At 36.8% G+C, this 22,754-nt stretch overlaps 1 long non-coding RNA gene and 1 pseudogene across 1 annotated transcript in view; one reads left to right on the top strand and one right to left on the bottom strand.

The window, feature by feature from the left end:
- LOC122453811 overlaps positions 1-20,034 on the bottom strand; it is a 37,381-nt gene extending 17,347 nt beyond the window's left edge. The window contains exon 1 of the long non-coding RNA XR_006273185.1: positions 19,928-20,034. This is a non-coding gene — a long non-coding RNA (uncharacterized LOC122453811). The remainder of the gene's footprint in view (positions 1-19,927) is intronic.
- Positions 20,035-20,060: 26 nt separating this feature from the next.
- On the top strand, positions 20,061-21,468 carry LOC122453661 (annotated as a pseudogene).
- The last annotated feature ends 1,286 nt before the right edge of the window (positions 21,469-22,754 follow it).

Here is a 22,754-nt window from a genome sequence, read left to right as displayed (position 1 = left end):
TAATAATTATCACAGGCATGCCTGTGGCTCAAACAGTAAAGAATCTGCCTGCAATGGGGGAGACCTGGGTTCAATCCCTGGGTCCCCTAGAGAAGGAAATGACAACCCACTTCAGTACTCTTGCCTGGAGAATTCCATGGACAGAGGAGGCTGATGGGCTACCGTCCACAGGGTCACAAAGAGTCAGACATGACTGAATGACTAATACTTTCACTTAAAATTACTTAATAATTAATTCTAATGGAAGATACAAATTATTAATTTTAGTTACCCATAAACATAATGAATTTTGTACAAATCACATAAGAATTTTTCTTTAAAAAATCAAACAAAAGTTTGTTTTTACTGTCTTTATGATGATTAGTTGGATTAATAATACTTAACAAATTTGAACAATATTTAAAACTAATCCAAATTGATTTAACAACCTGAATGTTCTGTCAACCAAGAAGAGAAAGATGTTAAATGATCTCACTTAATTACTTTTCAATGCTTAACCAGTCTTATCTAGTCTTTTACGTCTAAGAGCATAACAAGAATTTTTTAAAGTTTAGTTATTCCCAGCTTGGCTTAAGAGGGGCAGAAACACTAAGCCTCATTTAATGAGGCTTAACCAAGTTTAATGGAGCTTGAAAATTTTCCCGAAGTTTAAGTTTTAATGAATCATAAGACCTCCTCCTACTTAAGATTTTAAAGATGTTCTTAATATATGAAAAGTAATCTAAGTTACTCCCTCACTATCCTTTGTGCTATTATTATGATACAACTTAACCACTATGTGTGATATAACCCCCCACAACAAAATGTTATTGTGTCTGCTTTAAACAGACAATTATATTTTGAAGAAGTTAGGAAAAGTCTTGTATAGCTACTTATTTAACATTTATAATGCCTTTCAATCCTTCCTGTAAATCTACCTTTCCAGCTTGTATTATTTCTGTTTAGAATGAAGAACTGCCTTTAGCACTTATAATGTAGAACTGCTGGCCACAGTTCTATTGGCTTTTGCTTATCTGAAAATGTCTTTATTTCACCTTTACTTTAAATGTTGTTTTTGCTGGATATAAAATCTATATTTATAGTTCCCTTTTGTGTGTGTGTATGTGTGTCTGTGTTTTAAGCTACTTTAAAGATGTCATTCCATAACTTTTGGTATGCTTCATTCATAATGATAAGTCAGCCATCACATTTAATTGTGATTTGCTGTACATAACATTACTTTTTTATCTGGATGCTTTTAGAATTTGTCATAAATTTTCAGCAGTGTTACTAGGATGAAGCTATTTGAGACTTATGGACTGTTTGGGATTTGCTGAACATCATAAGCTTGTGGGTTAATGCCTTTCATGAAACTTGGAAACTGTCTAGCAATTATTTCTTTAAATATTTTCTGTCCTGTTAATTTTTTTCTCTCCTTGGAGGTTCCAATATTAGACCTCTTGCCATTAGATTGACTGTTTGATTTGTTTTGTTTTATTTCATTCTCTTGCATTTCAGGCTTACCTTAACTATTCTTTCTCAGCAAAACTGGTAATGGTGGCGGGGCAGTAGAGATAATTGTTGGACATAGAAATATATTCTTTCACTTGAGTGTCTTCAGGAATACAGTCATTCCTGCCCACTCCTACATCGACCAATAGCTTAGCTGATATCTCCTCAATAAATCCTTATGGTTTTTGGGAGACTTTCTTCTCTCTGCCTGAATCAGACCCAGCAATTGTCCCAGACCTGTTCAGGGACTTACTGCTCACATATTCCTTTCTCTGGTAATCAGTTCGTCAAGACTTCCTTACATCCAGTGTTTTTGAATAGTCCCTTAGATAAGTATAATCTTCTGCTTTATCTAGGTTTCCCTTTGTATTATTAGGGGAGCAAAAGTACTAATCTAAATTTAAATTTTACACCCTAACCAAAAGTGCAATTTCCAGTTATATGAGTCTAAAGAAGTTGAAGTCCAAGAGATTTTTCTTTTGCTATCTTTGTCTTTCTATTTGAGTCTGTACTGTTGTGATAATCAGTTTCAGTTCAGTTCAGTTGCTCATTTGGTATCCAACTCTTTGCGACCCCATGAACCACAGCATGCCAGGCCTCCTTCTGCCATCACCAACTCCCAGAGATTACCCAAACTCATGTCCATTGAGTCAGTGATGCCATCTACCCATCTCATCTGTCATCCCCTTCTCCTCCTGCCTTCAATCTTTCCCAAAATCAGGGTCTTTTCAAATGAGTCAGCCCTTCGCGTCAGGTGGCCAAGGTATTGGAGTTTCAGCTTCAACATCAGTCCTTCCAATGAACACCCAGGACTGATCTTTAGGATGGACTGATTGAATCTCCTTGCAGTCCACGGGACTCTCAAGAGTCTTCTCCAACACCACAGTTCAAAAGCATCAATTCTTTGGCACTCAGCTTTCTTTATAGTCCAACTCTCACATCCACACATGACCACTGGAAAAAACATAGCCTTGACTAGAAGGACCTTTGTTGACAAAGTAATGTCTCTGCTTTTTAATATGCTGTCTAGGTTGGTCATAACTCTCCTTCCAAGGAGTAAGCGTCTTTTAATTTCATGGCTGCAATCACCATCTGCAGTGATTTTGGAGCCCCCCAAAATAAAGTCAGCCAGTTTCCACTGTTTCCCTATCTATTTGCCATGAAGTGATGGGACCAGATGCCATGATCTTAGTTTTCTGAATGTTGAGCTTTAAGCCAACGTTTTTACTCTCCTCTTTCACTTTCAGCAAGAGGCTCTTTAGTTCTTCTTCATTTTCGGCCATAAGGGTGGTGTTATCTGCATCTCTGAGGTTATTGATATTTCTCCCAGCAATCTTGATTCCAGCTTGTACTTCATCCAGCTCAGCGTTTCTCATGACGTACTCTGCATATAAGTTAAATAAGCAGGGTGACAATATATACAGCCTTGACATACTCCTTTTCCTATTTGGGACCAGTCTGTTGTTCCATGTCCAGTTTTAATTGTTGCTTCCTGACCTGCGTACAGGTTTCTCAAGAGGCAAGTCAGGTGGTCTGGTATTCCCATCTCTTTCAGAATATTCCACAGTTCATTGTGATCCATACAATCAAAGGATTTGGCATAGTCAATAAAGCAAAATAGATGTTCTTCTGGAACTCTCTTGCTTTTCAATGATCCAGAGGATGTTGGCAATTTGATCTCTGGTTCCTCTGCCTTTTCTAAAACCAGCTTGAACATCTGGAAGTTCACAGTTCAGGTACTGCTGAAGCCTGGCTTGGAGAATTTTGAGGATTACTTTACTAATGTGTGAGATGAGTGCAATCGTGCAGTAGTTAGAGCATTCTTTGGCATTGCCTTTCTTTGGGATTGGAATGAAAACTGACTTTTTCCAGTCCTGTGGCCACTGCTGAGTTTTCCAAATTTGCTGACATATTGAATGCAGCATTTCCACAGCATCATCTTTTAGGATTTGAAATAGCTCAACTGGAATTCCATCACCTTCACTAGCTTTGTTCATAGTGATGCTTCCTAAGGCCCACTTGACTTCACATTCCAGGATGTCTGGCTCTAGGTGAGTTATCACACCATCGTGATTATCTGGGTCGAAGATCTTTTTTGTAAGGTTCTTCTGTGTATTCTTGCCACCCCTTCTTAATATCTTCTACTTCTGTTAGGTCTATACCATTTCTGTCCTTTATTGAGCCCAGTTTTGCATGAAATGTTCTGACAGAATGTGGTCCACTAGAGAAGGGGATGGCAAACTACTTCAGTATTCTTGTCTTGAGAACCCCATGAACAGTATGTGATAATCAAGTTGCTGGTAATTCTTTATGTTATTTCAAGTTATACTATCTTGGCTCATATCAAAATTGTGCATAAGCACTGCTATTTAGATAAGTTTGGTCTACTGCAACACAGACCAAGAAATGTTTTGCTTTGCTGTTACAATATCAATCAAATAAAAAATATTTTAAAAAATGAAAAACATCTTTCAGAAAAATATTCTTAAGTCAGAGACTGTTTTCTCCTAAGTAACTTAAAAACAATTAATTTTAATAACTCATTCATGTGCTCAGGCTCAGTCACTAAGTCATGTCCAACTCTTTGCTACCCCATGGACTACAGCCCACAGTCTCTGCTGTCCATGGGCTCTTCCAGGCAGGAATACTGAAGTGGGTTGCCATTTCCTCCTCCAGGGGAACTCATTCACATGTACTACCAACAACTGAGGACTTCCCTGGTGGCTCAGTGGTAAAAATCTCCCTGCCGATGCAGGAGATATGGTTTCAATCCCTGGTCCATAAAGATTCCCTGGAACTTGCCTAATGTCTATTTACATCAAAAATGTAACCAACAATGATGCTATATTCATATCTTCATGTTTAGCATGTTTTAGTACTCTTTAATATAATTATCTTAACAATTTCTACACTACTAAGGAAGCAAATAATAAAAAAATTAAAAGTAGTAGTTGAGTGTTCTCTCTCTATCTTATTTGATCCCAAATAGAAATTCTTGTTCTTGTTTTGAATTTAGCCTGAAAAGCATTAATCATTTCTTAACATCTTCTTCACGATCTATAGCTTTTCACTCCATTCTTGCAGGATATTTTTATTTTATTATAGTTATATAATACTTCTTACATCATTGATTAATGCATATTTAAATCCTGAGCACATAGAAAATCCCTACCTGTAGTCACAAATAATTTTCCTTTTCTTAGCTGAAGTATCTTGAATGTGACACACCTTAATTTTATTTTTTAATTTATTGATTCAAGTTTTATTAATATTTAGAGATGATCATGTGATCCTATCTACTTTTCATTAAATTTAAGAATTTTTTGATAAAATTACCTATTGTCCTACCTAAACATATTGTCTTTTCTAGGAACAAAGAATTCCGAAATCTTAGGCCAAGGTTCTGAAAATCAAGTCCTGTTCTTTGTCTATTTATATATACTAATTTAATCTTCCAAAAGTCACACCTTTCTCCATAAAAAAATGTAAGTATCATTAATTGTATCCCTTTCCCTTGACTATCTATGAAAATGAAACTATGGTAATTAGCTCTAATTTGCAACAGCTCTTTATTAAGCACAGTTTCCTTCCTGAGTGAGCGGAGTAGCTCACTGAGACTTTGATCAATACTAAAAACATTTCACTCACTTCTTATTTTTTATTACATAGGTATCCTAGTCACCATTGCCGAAATAAAATATTGTTATCAAAACATAAATTTTGCTTTCCCCTGACACTTTCAAAGAGACTACCAAGACATGACAGATTTAGAACAGAAAAAGAGATGACAAATGCGAGAATACTCAGGAAAAAAACCTATCAAAAAACCATTTGACTGTATGATATGGTCAAAGCAGAGTCTCCAAACCAGTATCCAAACCTGTGTCTCACAACTTCATCTTAATTACTTGAGTAGCATTATATTTCAAACAATTAACATTCATTCTCTCCATTATTTCTTACTCTGCGCTGTTTATTGACTCTAAGAAACTCTATCAGCCATGCAAGACTGACAGATGAAGTAAGGACTTGCAGAATTTGTTTTCCCATTTTAAAATTTAGTGTAAAATCAGAGCTAGAAAAAGGTAGGTGATATTAGGATGGGAAAGTAATTTGCAGATCAGAGTTCCTAAAGTAGAAAATGAAAAGAAAACCTCCTTGCTGATCCAGCAGTTAAGAATCTGCCTTCCAATGCAGAGTACATGGGTTCAATCCCTGGTTGGGAACTAAGGTCCACATGCCACGGGGCAATGAAGCCCATGCACCACAACTAGATAGAAGCCCATGTGCCACAATGAAAGATCCCACATGCCAAATAGAAGATCCTGTGTGTTGCTACTAAGACCTGACATAAATAAATAAATTTACTTTTTAAAATAATGAAAAAAAGTCTCTATAATGAGGACTACAAAGTTGGTTGGAAAAAATTCAACATCCATTATGTTCAAAAATGAGGAATCCCCACTGACCCTTACTTTTGTATATGTGCTGCCAAAAAGAGCACCTGACCCTTATTTTTGAACTACCAACAGTCTTCTTGAAAATTTTCTAAACTGAACTGAGGTACTAACATAGAACCATGCATGATTCAAAAGATTTTTTTTTCCCTTGATTGAGATGGCAGTGAACTATTCCAATAGGTGACTTCCTAATAATCCAGAGTAATATTGGACACTGACTGTCATGTGCCTTGGTGTAGTTTTCTTAAGCATCCCTGTATTTATATTTCATTTAGATCCTTGAATTTGCTGGCTTAAAATTATCAACAAATTTGGGGAAAAAATTGACCATAATTTCTTCAACTATTTTTTTCAACTCACTTCCTATGCTTTGAGATCCAATTTCATAGCTTAAGTCACTTAAATTTGTCCCACTGCTCCTTTGTTCATATTTTTAATATCATTTTTCTCTGACTTTCTAAATTTATTTATAATTGTGCCTGGTTTTCATTGCTGCGCAGGTTTTTCTCTAGTTGCAGAGAGCTGGGGCTACTCTCTACTTGCAGTTCACAGGCTTCTCATTGTGGCGGCTTCTGTTGCGGAGGAGCATGGGCTTCAGGGTATGTGGGCTCCAGGAGTGGCGGCACGTGAGCTCAGCTCAGTAGGTAGAGTCTCTGGGCTCTAGATCACAGGCTCACAAGTTGTGTGCACAGGCTTAATTGCTGCACTGCATGTGGGACCTTCCTGGACCAGGGATCAAACCCATGTCTCCTGCATTGGCGTGTGAATTCTTTACCACTGAGCTACCAAGGAAGACCTCTCTGATTTTCATTTTGGATAGTTTCCAGTGTATTTTTCATGAAGATCTTTTGTCATTTCTAGAAGTTTTCTTAGGCATTAAAAAAAACAGATACAATATCATTGCTTCACCTGCTTGATTTTTTTCCAGCTTGAATATACAGAATAAAGATATACAGAATACATTATAATAACCTTTTAATTGTTCTTGTAACAGATTCTATCATGTGTTAGTTCTGGGCACATTCCTTTTATTTTTTGTCTTCATTATGAGTCATAATTTTCTTTGCCATGTCTGGTAATTTTTACTATATGCCAGACACTGTGAACTTAACCTTTTGTGGTACTTTATATATTTGCATTCCCCTATATACTCTTGACAGAGAAGGCAATGGCACCCCACTCCAGTACTCTTGCCTGGAAAATCCCATGGATGGAGGAGCCTGGTGGGCTGCAGTCCATGGGGTCGCTAAGAGTCGGACACGACTGAGCGACTCCACTTTCACTTTTCACTTTCATGCACTGGAGAAGGAAATGGCAACCCACTCCAGTGTTCTTGCCTGGAGAATCCCAGGGGCGGGGGAGCCTGGTGGGCTGCCGTGTTTGGGGTTGCACAGAGTCGGACATGACTGAAGCGACTTAGCAGCAGCAGCAGCAGCATATACTCTTGAGATTTTCCGGGGGAACTCTCAGGAACTTTGATTTTTTTCAAGGTACACTTTTAAAATTAATTATCTGGAAATAAAGCAACATTAATCTTGGGCTATCTCCCTACCCCTGAAGCAGTATCCTGCTACTAAGGAATACCCAATGACCCCTAAAACAGGAGGTTTTTTGGATTGTAGAAACACCAACTTTTCCAGCCCCTGTATGAGCTCTCTGGATTGTTCCCTCTGCTCCTTTCAGATGGTCTTTTTCCTAGCCTCAAGTAGTTTCTATCTGACTGAATATATGAATGACACCCTCAGAATCTCCAGAGCACCTCTCTCTACAAAGCTCTTATCTCTCCACAACTCTGCTGTGGGACATTTCAGCACCTTGGCCTTCACAGGCACTAAGTTCCATCTTCTCAACTCAAGAAATTTACTAGGATCCTCCCTGGGGTCCCCCTTTCTGTGCTGAATTTGGAAAATCTTGGGTGGTAAGTTAAGGCAGTTACAAGACTAACCTTTTATTTCTTCCTCTCTCATGGTTCAAAGATCATTGTCCTTGCATTACCTGGTATCCAATAATAAAGATAAATAAATATATATTTTTTCACATTGTTTTCATGTGAAAGTATATATCTTGTTATGTGACTCCATCTTGGCTGAGGATCATAGTCCCCTGTGAGTTTATTTTGAAACCACCCCATATTCACAATGCATAGTCACTTTAAAACCACAAAAAGAACCAGTTATTGAATAATTTATATTTAAAATATCAGAAACAGGCAACTGGCAAGACTTTTTGGGAAAGGAATTGGGCTTAATGTTTTATAAATATAATAGTTTCACACTGTTTTATAACCATTTAAAATTAATAGCCTCTAAGTAAAGCAGTAAGCAGTAAAAAGACAGTTTTTGTGCCTGGCCTTTGCTATTTTCAATGGTTTCAAATTTTAGCAGAAAGTCTTCATACTTTCAAATAGAACAAATTCCAGTGATGCTTTAAAAATAACATTATAGAATTAGTTGAAGTGTGGTCAAAGAGCTTTAGCTTAAATCTAATTGAAAAATAACTTAAAACTCAATGACATTACTTTTTGCATACATCATTTTAAGTTTCAACTCATGAATTATGTCTAAGATTTTTGCGTATGGGATAATAATAAATAACACTATTAAATGAAATATACAAAGTCATATATAAACCAACATAAATCTTGTTAAATTCAGCTTCCTAAATAGCTGAATTAGAAGTCCACACTTTATATACAGTGAGTAATTACACTGGAAGTTACAATTATGAATGGAATGGATAGGATGATCATTCTGTCTTGGTGACGTGAGTTTAATTTAACTGACTGTCAGAGCCTCAGTTCAGTCCTTGTAAGTGGAATTTTCTTTTAATCACTGGAACAAAATTTATTCATTTTTGTTAAAAAGATAGAACAATGCTTTTACTGGATTTTAAATTTGTAGGCATAGTTCTCAAGTATAAATTATTTTTAAGGGATATGAACATAGTTTCATAATGTTGTTTACATGATTAAATATTAATCAACTAATTTATATTCTAACAGTTCAACCCTTAGTCTCATTCCATTTGTTATACAATAAAGTTCTTGAATTTCTCTCTTAAGCCTCTTTTTTTAAGGTAATAAATCTCAAAGGTAAGTCAAATTAAGTTCTCTATGCTTTTTAACACTATTTGCAAATTGTTATCTTGTGATGTTTTGTATAAATAATGTGCTAAAAAGGAAGGGAAACCATTAACAGGAAACATCAATAAAATTAACTTTCCCAAGCCATAGAAACTAAGACCAATAAATCTATAATAAAGGTATTAAAAATGGCCGGCAATCATTGCTCTAATATTCTCCATCACTTTCTGTCTTTCTAGATATCTTGGGGTAATTTGGCTAATCTTGGGCTAATTCTAAATAGTGTCTTTACCATCTCAGAAAAACTATTTTCTCAGGTTCAGATCTCTATACCACCTTTGAAAATCACAGACATGACATGGTTCTAGAAGCAGTCCAAATCTCTAAGGTCATCAGTGTAATATACTCTAACTCTTTGATTTAAAATAATGTTTCTTCCATCCCTTTGGCATGCAAATGCATATAAGTAAAAACTGATTTGTCTAATAATATGTCTTGGGTTCAAAAAGCACAGATAAATAAAATTCATTTTACTTCATCTTTTGTGCATTCTGTGTGTTTTGTCCCATTTAAAAAATGTTTTTGTAAATATGATGTGAAAAATACATTTAACCAAATTCTGTATTATGAATTATTCATATATAAATTTTTCTGAAATATAAGAGAATAATGAATTTAGGTATAGCATTGTCCTAGCATGCTTGACAATTAATTGTCTACCATGCTTTATTCCATATGCACTGGAAGAGTATGCTGTTTAAGAGAGAAAATAAATTCCTTTAATGTTGGGCTAACTCTTGGTATGCCCACATTTAATATCAGTCATTTGGCTTAAGCTTTGACCCGGTTTAAATGCAAATGTTTAAATGCAAATGTTCCTGAGAAGAGTAAGAAATTCAACTCCTATCACGCATTTATGCCTTATTACATATGGTTTGTAAACATTTGGCTAGAAAGGAATAGTTCAGAATTTGAGAGCACTGTTGTCTGAAATTTTGAAGAGAGAATATATCTGAGAATGGCAAGACTATGAAATTCAAGAACGTAGGGTATTTAATGCCACCAAATTGCTGATTCTATATTTTTATAGTGTATGTTTTTTACCAATATCCCATATTTTTAAAAGGATATTTAAAAATGTAACTCCCACACCTAAAAGTTTTACAATATTTTGATGTTCTATATCTTGCTGTTTCCACTTTACAATTTATAAATTGGTATCATTTCAGAGGAATGTTTTAAGCAATAAATATACTCGTATTTTCAGTAAAAAAAAAAAAATAATTTAAAGCAACACATGAAGCTCTAACACCCTTGCCAAAATTTGCATAATTGAGAAAGTCACCTTCAAGTGTCAAATCAATTTCTCTTATTTTCAAATGAAAATGTTGAAAACATGGAGAACCAATTGTTTACCAATTACAGTCAGAGGTGAATCTAAGATCAGGACAGAGATCTCTTAGTTGCCAGTCCCAGTAACTTATATGTTTGGTATTTGTGAAATGCTTTCATCCACTTCCCTCTAACAGGGCCTCCCATTTTTTCCATGTCTTTGTCCTGTATTCCAAGTGTACTTTCAATGGTAATGTCAGTAGAATATAACAATGTGTAATGTATATAATAACAATAGAGGTTGTTTCAATAATTCTTAAGGGATTATTCTCCTAAATAATACCTGTATTTTTAATTGAGCTTATTAAAGTCAAATACTTAAGCACAGAAGGTCACATTGCAATGAGAGGAAAGCCTGGTACCAAGGAACTCACCTTGTGTCTTTCATCCTCTACCAAAGCATTCACTTGCACTACTGCTGGAAGTATTTTCTGAATATGCTCCATGTTAATCCTCTAATCACAAACTTAGTCAAGATGCTTCCCACTGGCCCTGGGAGAAGGAGAGGACTAGACATGATGGGCTCTGAAGGATACACTGAGAATAAAAATAGTCTTTGCTCAAAATCTGCAAACTTAGATGAAATAATCAAATACAAATCAGATTTTTTAGCAATACAAGAGAATTATTATATATTCCTAAAATAATCCCAAAGTTTTTATAGCAAGATGCAAGAAGAAAAGAAGAGAATCTGGGCCAGGTAATCAAAGCATGAAAAATTATATGTCACAATCTACGTAATAATGTAGACAAACACGAATCTACTGGAAAAATATTTAAGCAGAACTGAGGTCATTAGGACAAAACAAAAGGAATATCCTGAATGCCAAGTCTGAGTGGGCAAAAGAAGGACAGCCTTCTAGAGCGGAAGGCCATAGGAAGGAGATTACAGAATATCATAGGCAAGAATAAACTGGGGCTACGGAACAAAAAATAAGAAACAAGAAAGCCAGAAGCATTGAGTTCCATCATAAAAAAGGAGTCACAACATGTATATTATCAAGTGTGAAACAGATCGCCAGTCCAGGTTGGATGCATGAGACAAGTGCTCGGGGCTGGTGCACTGGGATGACCCAAAGGGATGGGATGGGGAGGGAAGTGGGAGGGGGGTTCAGGATGGGGAACACATGTAAATCCATGACTGATTCATGGCAATGTATGGCAAAAACCACCACAATACTGTAAAGTAATTAGCCTCCAACTAATAAAAATAAATGAAAAAAAAAAAAAGAAAAAAAAAAAAAAAGGAGTCTCAATTAGGAGCATGTTCATGTACATGTGCAAGGTATGATGTAGTTACCTGTCTACCAAGCTTCATTTCAGATGCTTAGGAAGAACCTACTATATAAGACAGAAAGAAAAAAATGATTCCTTTATCCATTGACCGATTGCTGATTCCATATTCAACACCTCAAGCATGTGGCTTGAAGTTTTGACTCTCCTTAGAAAAGAAATCTGTTGTTCATTATTTTCACTTCGTCCAGGTGATATTAGGATTTGTGGTAAACCTCCAGTCTTCATACATCTGGAACCTACAAGATAAGTGAACCACTCTGTGGTTTATACACTGATGCTTTCAACATACCTTTCTTCATATTATTGTTGCACTGTATATACATTTCCATCACTCTGAAAGTAACAGTGAATTAATATTATGTGTATTCATGTCTTATTCATCTAATATTCTCATTTAAAATCCTTAAAGGATGGCATCATAACTTTCATTAATTCTTTATCCTCAGAAAATAAAATCTTATATATGGTAGGCATTCAATACTAGCTGATAAGAACTTTACTAAAGATACTTTTGTTAAAGAAAACGTGATTTTCAGCCATATGAACCAAATATTATTAATTTTCCATAGCATACTGAGAAATTTTTTTTAATTTAAATAAGTTACCCTCTGAGTCCATTACCATGTTTTAAATTCCACTGTGCTCACTATAGAATTAGTGTTAAGAATTGGTGCTAAGAATTCAAATTATGTTTCTACTTCTATCTGACTTACCCTTTGTCCTTGAATATCTCTTTTTTCCTAAATCTAAATTCCAGATAATACTAGTGATTTGTGTGTGTGTGTAATGTAGAGAGGTACCTTTTATCCATTTTTAATAGGGCATCCTATTTGAAAATACTTTTCTAGCAAAGTTATAATTTTTGATGCAATATTGAATGAACTACTATAAATCCTGTCTCAAATATTGCTGTGTAAACATATATATGTAAATATACACACATACAGAGTCTCACCTATTCATCTCTCAGATCAATAGACTCTATTTGGCTGGGGCTTGGGGGACAATTTGTATCAATGGAGTAGAATGAAGCCAAATGTTGTGTCCTTGGTCACAATAGCAAGGTGATTGAAGTAAATGAGTTTACAAATAAATGTGGTTCATAAAAGTGCCTAAGAAGGTTTTGTACAATCATAACATTTTATCAAGATGCCAAAAGTCTTTGCCAGGGAATTCTTGGTTTCATGTAAAAGTTTCTCAACTCTCACAAATATTTCTCTTTTTATCACAGCATTGAAATAAGATATTTTGATGTGGGAAAATTTAGATAAGTCAACGGGCTTCCCTGATAGCCAGTTGGTAAAAAATCTGCCTGCAATGTAGGAGACCCTGGTAGATTCCTGGGTTGGGAAGATCCGCTGAAGAAGGGATAGGCTGCTGCTGCTGCGGCTAAGTCGCTTCAGTCGTGTCTGACTCTGTGTGACCCCATGGACAGCAGCCCACCAGACTCCTCTTTCCATGGGATTCTCCAGGCAAGAATACTAGAGTGGGTTGCCATATCCTTCTCCCAGGAATAGGCTACCCACTCCAATATTCTTGGGTTTCCCTTGTGGCTCAGCTGGTAAAGAACTGGCCTGCAATGCAGGAGACCTGCGTTCAATCCCTGGGTTGGGAAGATCTCCTGGAAAAGGGAAAGGCTACCCACTCCAGTATTCTGGCCTGGGGAATTCCATGGACTGTATAGTCCATGGGGTTACAAAGAGTTGGACACAACTGAGCGAATTTCACTCTCACTTTCAGCTATGACACAGTGATCTTATTTCAATCAACCTATGCTATTTTTTTTAAGCTCCTTTTCTCTCAGTAAGATTTTTTTTTTCTTAAGAATATTTACCAGTGACTAGAAACTAACCTATTCCAGTCTGTATAAACCACACCCTTAGAATCCTATATCTTCTCAGCTTCTTTTGAATAAGTAGCCTACTCCACCACCTTGCCATTTGCCACAGCCAACTGAACTAGAAAGACAGTCAACCAGAACTGGGTCAACTGGAATGCCTCCAAGGAATGTGGAGCCATTAACCAGAGAGACAAGAAGATGCAGTCTCTGCACTGAGAGAGTCTTATGGGGCTGTCTCTGAGCTACCAGAGGAACTTAGAGCAATCTGATACGCAAGAAGAAATATTAAAGAAGCTGATTCAAAAGAGAAGTAGGAATGAGACAAAATATGAACTCAGAAAGAGAAACAAAGCAAAAAATAAGGGTAACAGTTTTCTTAGTGTCTGATTATTTTATCATTCTTGGTTCTTATTCCCCTAACTAAATTCCATTTGGAATTAGATAAAATAGGATCATCATAAATGTTCTTCCTTACCAGAGTCAAATTCAACCTCTTGTGTGCACTGCCAACAACTAGGACTATATAGATCTCATAGTAAGCACTGAAAATGGCTATTACTTTTTAAAACTATATATAAAACTACACATAACATGTATTTTTTAAAGACATTAGTTTGCTTAGATACTTTGGATCCAAGGAATCAAATAGATAATTTAGGACTCTCACATCTGAGAGAATCATCACTGATAGAGTCTCTGTTATGGGGTATGTGTTGGGTCAATAGTTTTGCATTATCTCATTTTACCCTTCAACAAAATTCTGAATTATGTGCTATTTCCAGCATTTCACAGATGATGAAACTGGGACTTAAATAACTTTCCTAAGGTCATAAAGGCACTAAGTGGTGAAGTCAGAGAACAAATTCAGGTCTCTCCAACTCCAGAACCCATGTTCTTTTCATATTTTATTCATGTAAAGTTGCTCAAATTTATATGCATCCAGTTTTCAACTGAGCTGTTCTTCCAGAGTAATGGTAGATTAAAACACTAAGCTAAAGGCTACTGAAGATGGTTTAAAATACTTGCAATTCTAAACTTGCTAAGTTAATAAAGTGAATAAAGTTGGAATTAAAGGACACATGAAGTCAAAACTAATTAATTTCTCTAGTGTAAGTGAACTAAAATCACTCAGATGCCATAATTTAATACAGGAGTCTATTTTGACCTTGCCTCACAGGGAGTAAGATGACATATTTTCGTATCTTTAATTTCAACAATACTACCTTTTATTAACTAAAGTTGGCAACTTACTTGTTAAAAAAACATGTACTTAGTATTTTATAAACATCTCAGGCACAAATAAATGGAGAAATGTCTTTATGATAGAAAAAATCTGAAAAATGTGATTCATAGAAATGAATAATTTTACAGCATTATTGAAAAGACACTTTTCAGTAGATGTTTCTTATTAACATTAAAATAGGTTTATCTCTCTGTCACCAAAATATTCATGCAAAATTATAAGTACTTCATTATTTTTAATCCACTTTCAAAATTTTATTTTTTAACAGGAGTAACCCACTCCAGTGTTCTTGCCTGGAGAATCCCCTTTTGGACAGAGGAAACTGGCAGGCTACAGCCCATGAGATCGCAAAGAGGAGGACATGAGTGAGTGACTAAGTACAGCACAGTGTGAAACTGCACCCTCAGTTAAGACACTGGCCTAAATTAAGACTCAAATAAAGCACACTCAGTACCTAAGTTTGATATTTACAAAATGAATATATGAGAATAACTTCAACTAAAATAAGTCTATTAAACAATATTATTTGCAATTATCTTTTTTAGTATGTCATCAACAACAAAAAAGAGAAAATTTTTCTAAACACTAGTAATTATGTCGTTTAAATCTTTAAACTGATTAGCAAGTTGTAAATTAAAAATAATTTGCACCATTTTAGGAAAATAATTTTTAAAACACCACTCTTCTGAAAGATTTTGGAATGAAAACTAGAATACAGTTATAAATCTAAAGACTTTGAGACAATAATTTCTTTTACATGACTTTAAGAGTCTCTTTTCTTAGTTATTTTTTGCTTTGTTTTAATGATAAAAGAGACTAAAAAACAGTTTATTCTTTGAGACAGTCTCTGCATATTAAAAAAATTTCAATTACAGAGAAAATATGGAAAGGAAAAAGGTTTTTTAAGCATAGCAATCTTCAAAAATAAAATACACATCTATGGGACCAAAAATGGAATCAGATGTGTAAAGCATGAAGTAGAGTTAAAACTTCAAATCTCCTGGGCTTTGCCTCCAGCAGCAGGCAGAGTAGATAGGGAGAAGCACAAATTTAAAATGCCTCACAGAAGTAGACACTAAATACAGACTCACTATTTGAATTGAGGCCTACAAAGGGGGTCAAAGAAAAACTAACTCTTCGCAAGGAAATGACATATAAAGAGACATACCTAAAAACATGGAGAAGAAATAGAAAAATCTTCCCACTGAGAAAGGTACCCAACCACTTGCTAGATCATGACTTAACCTGAGTTTTCCTAATATCCCCAGAAGGTTAAAGTGCTAACTTTAATCAATAACATAAGACCTGTCTATTAATAGGACTTTAGGGCCAAATGAAACACACAAAACTAGAAGCAAGGGAAACTGTATAGAGAGGGGATGAAAGGAGGCAAATGCCATCCTAGACAGGCCTGCAAACCAAATTCCAAAATAAAAGAGTTTCTATTTGTCTCTTCAGGTATAAAGAAAATATTGGTTTTATAACTATAGCTTTGCAAATGCCTTAATATCTAGTCAGTATTCTCATTTATCTTCTTAAAGTGAACCTAGCAATCTCTAAATGTTTATATTTTCTCCAACATAAATTTTTTAATGAATCTGTTCAGTTATACTACAGATCCAGCATAATTATTTTTGAGATTGCCTTGGATTTGTAAAATAATACAGAGAAACTTAATAATATTTAACACATTGTAAAGTAATTAGCCTCCAACTAATAAAAATAAATGAAAAAATAAATAAAAATAATATTTAACACATTTAGTATGTTGTGTCATTTCACTATGGATGTGATACACTTATTATTTATTCAAAGTTGTTTAATAAACTTAATATAACACATATTAAATACAAATTTATACATTATATATCATACATTTATATACATAAATATCCTATATATCATATATGAGGTGGAGGGCTTCATGATGGAATCAGTATTCTTATAGAAAGAGATGGGCTTCCCATGAGGTGCTTCCTCTGGAGAAGGAAATGACAACCGACTCCAGTATTCTTGCCGGGGAAATCCCATGGACAGAGGAGCCTGGTGGGCTACAGGCCATGGGGCTGCAAAGAGTCAGACACGACTGAGCAACTGAGCGTGCATGCACGTGCGCGCGCACACACACACACACACACACACACACACACACACACACGGATATACTGAGGCAGAAGACAGACAGTCCCAGGCTGAGGAGCTGCAGTATGTCACCTATGAACAGATACTCCAAGATGAAGGTAATAGCAGGAGGCTAATAGGAGAGGCTGAGCCCTACCTAAATAAGAGACAAAGACCACATACTTCTCATCCTTGAGGTCAAGGAGATGTTCCTGACTATACATGTCCGGAAAGGCTCCTTGAAGGTCAAAAAGGAAGTGATGTCAACCTACTCGTAGGCCTCTTTGCTGGAATCCTTCTTGGCTAAGAGATGCATCCATAAGCCAAATATGGACTCAGAACCAGGCAAAGCAAGATGACTGGCCAAAGGAAACCCAGGAGAAATGCCTGATAAAAGTGATTCAAATTACTGTAAGGGCACAACACCATGTGTCTATTCATGCATACTCTCTATTTTCCCCAAAGACACTTGTTTCACTCCTTTCTGTCTCTTTGTGGGAATTCATTCTACAAAGTCAGTGGGCCAGGAGTTTTGTCACTGGTCACTGGTCTAGTGGCTAGTATTCAGCACTCTCACTGCCACAACCTGACTTCAATCTCTGGCCAGGAACCAAAATCCTGCTTCAAGCCACTGCAGGCTGAGGCCACCTGAGATCAATACCACAGAGCTTGCTTCCTCTCACGCTGCATATGAGACCCCAGCAAGAAGACAGCCATCTACAAGCCAGAAGAGAGTCCTCAAGGGGGAACCAAATGGGCCTGCACTTTGATCTCAGACTTTCCAACCTACAGAACCGTGAGAAATAAATTCCTACTGTTTAAGTCGATGGTAGGCTGAGCTAATATAAATTTTGATACCAAGAAGGGAGGTACTACTACAACAAATATCTAAAATTGTGGAAGCGGCTTTGGATGTGGGTAATGGGTAAAGACCTGAGGAGTTCTGTGGTACATGCCAAAAAAATTGAGATCACATTAAGAGTGATTCTGAGGAACTCAGGGAAAAAGGAAATAGAGATGGACAGAAATTTTCCATCTTCTTAGAAAAATACATAAATAATCATAAGTAGAATATTAGCAGAAATATGGATATTAAGGCAGGCCACTTTGAGGTCTCAGATGAAAATGAGTAACAGGTTATTAGAAATCAAAGGAATGGTAATACTTGTTACAAAGTGGCAAAGAACTTGCATGAATTGCATTTGTATTTTAGTGTTTTGTGGAAATTATAATTTGCAAATGATGACTGGATAAATATTGGATATTTAGCTGAGGACATTTCTAAGCAAACTGTTGCTTAGAAAGACTTGTTTCCACCTGCCTTCTTATAATACAAGTGAAGAAGAGAGATAAATTGAAGAAAGAACTGTTATACAAAGAAAAACCAGACTTTATAAGATTTGGAAAATTCTCAGCCTGTTCATATTTCAAAAACTGAGCAAGTGTATTCAGAAGACAACACCAAGGATATGGCTGGACTATCACTTGATAGAGACATTACACGCCTGCATGCTAAGTCGCTTCAGTTGTTTCCGACTCTTTTGCAACGCTATGGATTGTAGACTGCCAGGCTCCTCGGTCCATGGGATTTTTCCAGGCAAGAAAACTGGAGTGGATTGCCATTTCCTACTCAAGGATAAAGACATTATGAGAGTATAAGAGCAGAAACACTGCCAGTTTGAACGGAACATAAAGACAGGATAAAATAACCAAAGGCTACTGGACTTCTTAGATTCCACAGGACAGGGCAATAAAGCTATTCATCTGCTGCTGCTGCTGCTGCTAAGTCACTTCAGTCATGTCCAGACTCTGTGCAACCCCACAGACGGCAGCCCACCAGGCTCCTCTGTTCCTGGGGTTCTCCAGGCAAGAATACTGGAGCGGGTTGCCATTTCCTTCTCCAGTGCAGGCATGCATGCTAAGTCGCTTCAGTTGTGTCTGACTCTGTGCGACCCCTACAAATATGCATTATTCTTTACGAAAAGAGAAGAATAACATTGGGGGAAAAAAAAACAAACCAAAACAACAACAACATAAACAAGCTTACCGATACAGAGAAGAAGATTGGTGGTTGCCAGAGAGCTAGGGTGATGGGTGATGGTGGACAAAATGCATGAGCTGAGTTAAAAGGTAGAAACCTCTAGCTTAAAATAAATAAGTCATGGAGATGCCATTCACTCATCCTTCAATTTTTTTTCTGGTTGCTACCACTCCTTTCCTTTTTATTTTTTTTTTGAAAATTTAACATTGCTATCTTCCTGAAATATGAATACTTTAATATATTCTATCTTCCATGGTACGCAAGCCCTTCCATGCCTTCTCCCCCAGTAAGTTCTTTTTTTTTTCTCAATAGACAAAGGAAAAAAAAAGCATTTCAGGCTAATGAAGACCTTATTCTTAAAGAAAATATAAGAGCATATATTTACGGTCTCAGGATAGGGAAAAATATTCTTAAGTCAGATCCTCTCCCTAAAATGGAAGTAATGCTAAATTTTTGCATTGTTTCAGACAGGAAATGAACTAAAGTCAAGTACCAATTGGCTGGTTTCTTTTCCTCACCGTTTTGAAATTTAAATTACTACGTCTGAAAGAATCGACTGAAGTTTACTCAGAGAGAAACCATGTCTTATTTTCATCCATTTCTAAATCATTTCGGCCATGAGGTTTTGGAGACTAATAAGTGAATTCTGAACCTCATCTTGCGTTAATTCATACTCTGCGCAGCTCAGACTCCTGACAAAAGTTTCACCTCGGCTGTGGGGCAAATAAGCTTGACTTCCCCCTCTGTTTCAACCTCCTCATCCTTAGGCATACACAAGTTATTACAGCAAGAAAGCAGGTGTATGATAAATCACCCTGGGAGCTTCCGGGTTGGAGAACCGAATAGAGATTCAGAAAGCGGAAGCAGAGTTGGGAGGCCCTAGAAGCTCCTGCCCCTTCCTACACGCCTGGCCCTACATTTCTCTTCACGGGGCTGATCTCCAGCATGCTGAAGGGCTCACCTTCTCTCAGAATAACTTCTTTCTGGAACAGGCATGGCCTCCTTCTCTCCAGCTGAGCGCCGGACCCACTGCCGAACGGATGCGCAGGGAGGCCGCAGAGTCTCCAGTAGCCAGGCCACCTCCCAAGCGGGAGATGCAATTCTCAGTAACTGGTCCAGACGGTCGCCGAGGCCGCGACGCGCCTGCGCAGTGGGCGAAGGCGGCCTTTTGCAGTTCCTGCCGATTCTCGGTGCGATCTGACCTGGAACTAGCTCTGCGTTCTGTGGAAGCACTGAACGTGCCTCAGCTGCCGGAGCTGCTTAAGCTGTATTACCAGAAGCTCTTTCCAAATGCAAGGTACTATCGATGTCTCAAATATGGCAGAGTGATAGAGAATTACTGAGTTACTTTTGACACCACGGATTTTCATTCTCATAAAGAGGATATTTACGTTCGCTATCACTCCTTCATCAACCAGAGCGATCTGGAAAGGACGATGTAGACAAGTGTTCTAAGTGCTGGGCTCTCATGACGTTGGCAATATGCACCATAGACAGAGCACTGAAAGATTTAAGCATCGTTTCTGGATGTATTCTGCAAGGAGAGGTTTTCATTGCTGGGTCTGGGATTAATCAGAAAATTGTCCTCTGAAATACTTTCTGGGATAGTTGAGTTATTGCAGCTAGTTAAAGGTGGTCAGGGCTTCCCCAGTGAGTCAGCAGTAAAGAATAGGCTTGCAATGCAGGAGAGTTGGGTTCGATCCCTGGGTTGGGAAGATCCCCTAGAGGAAGGCATGGCAACCCACTCCGGTATTCTTGCCTGGAGAACCCCATGGACAGAGGGACCTCGTGGGCTGCAGTCCATGGGGTGGCAAAGAGTCAGACAGGACTGAAGCAGCTTAGCACAGCACAAAGGTTACAAAGTTCACCTAAGTGAAGAAAGCACTCTTTTCTCAGAAAACCTATAAACGTAACTTTTAAAAATACATTGACAGATATGGCTTGGTTGATCAAATATTCTTGAAAACAAGAAAGGTAGAATAAGATTTTAGCCCTTGTTTCTGAAACAATTCATGATGAACTTCAACAGAGCTTCCAAAATCACAGTCACTTGAGGATTGGGAGCCTTTGAAGAAGGTAGCCGGCAGATGTCAGAATAACATTGAAAATGACAAATGTGGACTCTGGCTGAAGTGAGAGATCACGCTCCAGTACTGTTTGCCGCAGTGGGATATCAGTGTTAGCAAAGGAATCAATCATTGACTAAAGAGCCCTTTCAGTGTTCATCCTAATACATATTGCAGTGTGCTTATTGATTTACAGAAAGTAGATCAATTTACAGTTTCCACCATAAGCTCCATCTGCTATGAACGGGATACTGTTTCCACTAGTGAAGAGGAAAAGAAGTAAGCTGAATCTGATATCAAGCATAGAATCAGAGATTATAAGAAAACCAGTCTAGCTCCTTAAGCAAAAGTTTCTGAACAGTTTCTTGAAAGTTTAGATAAGTCTTCCAGAGGAGAAGTTATCTTTCAGAAGAGTGGTTTACAAAAAGACTTCTGAAGATAACAACTCCCTTCAAACCAGTGTGGCTATCTTCTACCTTCAACCAAGAATCGAATACTTCAAGAAACATTTCATAAATAGGACAGAACTATGTATGCATTTTTAATGCTCAAAGCAATTCTTTTTTCTTAAATGATTATGTTGAAAATATTCCTGAGACTACCGAAGGAGAGTATCAGTTTTCCTGGAAGCAGCCATAATAGAAAAGATAATTGGATTGCAGATAAACTTGTAAAATTTAGTATTGTACAAAGATAATTCTAAGATTTCTTATATGAATATAGGGTCCTGCCAGTTGCCATATACAGAGGTAAATGAGCAGTAATATGTTTAAGACTTTAATCTCAGCTCACTGGATACAGCCTCCGTATTTCTGGAGTGAATGTTCTAGGTGAATGAGGGCTTTGTCCTTAAGACTTAGACACTCATTTATATGTGGAAGGTGCATTCAGTCAATCCCTAGTTTTGCTTACTAATATTTTTATTGGCTAGACTATACCCCACTGCCCATATTTTGAATATTATTTTGAACTAAACATCTAAACCTACCAAAACTTCAATTCAAAGATATAAATTACTAGATTACAACATTAGGGGCTAGTCATTTTTTTTACAACTATCACAGCTGTAGCTCCTAACTTCTTCCCTCAGAGAACATTAGATTAGCCTACTATAAAGAAGCAGCTTAGAAAAAATAACCAACTTCATTTCACCAATATAAAACCTGTTGTGTTTGTCAAAACACTTTGACTTTCCATTTATCTAGATACTTAAGTTGAATTTTAAAGGTTTGGTTTCTTCCATGTTATTTTGTGTGATTGATTTTGAAGTGTCAGATTTATTTTGCCTCGGTTTACAACCAGTTTGAACAGAACAGTTGTTCTGGTTTCCATTTTATTTTCTGAGAAACATTGAGAAGTGGGCTATTGGACTAGTGCTTAATAAAAACTGCATTTCCTTTAAGGTTGTTTTTTTCTATAGGCACACAGTCTTTTTCAAATTTTTAAATCTTGTAGCTTATGGAGAACAAAGTCTATCATGCAGTCAACAGTCAACACATTGAAATACCTTGCATTTCTTTCTCCCTATTTTTTTACAGAAACATTAAAGACTGTGTGCAAAAAGCAAATGCTCTGGATTGTGGTCTGTATGTGAGGATCAAGAAAGTACTTCAGTAAGAAACAGCCTAAATCAGAGTTTATTTTGGACAAAACCCAAATCAGTGTGCCCTAGAAGCATTAAGTGAGGTTTTTGCCCCACCTAGTGTCTGCTACATGGAATCA

Source organism: Cervus canadensis, chromosome 15 (genome assembly GCF_019320065.1).
Source record: "Cervus canadensis isolate Bull #8, Minnesota chromosome 15, ASM1932006v1, whole genome shotgun sequence".
NCBI classification, from domain to species: Eukaryota; Metazoa; Chordata; class Mammalia; order Artiodactyla; family Cervidae; genus Cervus; species Cervus canadensis.
Note: the sequence above shows the minus strand (reverse complement) of the source record. Positions and strands in the feature narration are given on the sequence as shown.